Here is a 1,300-nt window from a genome sequence, read left to right as displayed (position 1 = left end):
ATAAAACAAATGATGCAACATAGAAATTATAGACACAAGCCAATAAAAAGTTTTATTAAATAATAGTTACATTACAAGAGTCATTTACAATAAAGTAGTTCCCAGCTGACTGTGGTTGCTAACGTTCAAGCTAGTCAGCGATCTAACCAGAGTTTATTTATTCACATTAATTTGACAGTAAAACTGTTCAGCATCACTGGGATCAGGTTGCAAAGTGTTTGCAGTGACGTCAGGACTCGTTTTGTTAGGAGATGCTTCGGTCTCTGATAGTTCTGCAGAGATTTCTCACATCTGTACTGACAGACATGATCTCTGCTGCTGCTTCAAGGCGTCTGAGAGCTTTTACACCGTAGTGCTGCAGAGACAACGGCTGCTGGAGCCGCGTCGTCCCCGCTTGATTACAGATTTAATATCTGCAGAGTGATGATTATAAATAGAACTGTAAGAGGCCATTAAACATCATTATACCACGGCTATCAACCAATCAGATAGCGAGATTTTAACTTCCTGTTTTATAATGCAGGTTTAACGGTGGGACATCGGAAATTTACAGGCTTAAATTTGTTCCACGACTCATAATGATAATAATAATCTTTATTTATATAGCACCTTTAAAAACACAAACAAACAATAGAAAAACAATAGAGAGATGCTAAAAAGATTAAAAGACAATACAAAGATGATCTAAAGACAACATTAAATAAAACTAAGTCTGTAAAATCGGGTTTTAAGAAGTGATTTGAAAGAAGTCAGTGATTCTGCAGCCTCGTCTCCTCTAAACTCACCTTTAGGTTTAAGCCTCGACTTTGGAGCAGCCAGAAGGGCCCACCGGAGGATCCAAGGCTTGGAGCTTCAGACCCAGACGTGCTTTAAAAGTGATCAATAAAAATCTTAAAATCAATTCTAAAACAAACAGGGAGCCAATGAGGAGAAGCCGAGCATCATGGCCGACCGTGAAGGATGTGTGGAGTGGAGGATGATGAAGTAAGAGACTCATCAGTTTAGTCAGAATAACCTACCGAGTACCAGTGATGTTACATGTTTCTTCATTTTGCTAGTTTTATTCATTCAACACCGTTTGAAACCTGCTTCTCTTGGACGCTGCCGTACTGAGCGACGGCCGGTGCTCCGACTTCCAGAGCCGTTACACGTTTTTCCAAGTAGGATGGGAAGTAAGGAGAGAAAAGGTCACGGTCGACTCTGCGGTGACTCATGAGGAGTTTATTTCAACTGAAATCCGCAATCTTACCGTCACATCACTAACATTAACACAAAGTGCTTCTGTTATCTAAACCTAAAC

Source organism: Thunnus albacares, chromosome 6 (genome assembly GCF_914725855.1).
Source record: "Thunnus albacares chromosome 6, fThuAlb1.1, whole genome shotgun sequence".
Classification (NCBI taxonomy): domain Eukaryota; kingdom Metazoa; phylum Chordata; class Actinopteri; order Scombriformes; family Scombridae; genus Thunnus; species Thunnus albacares.
The sequence above is the reverse complement of the archived record's forward strand: the minus strand, read 5'-3'. Positions refer to the sequence as shown.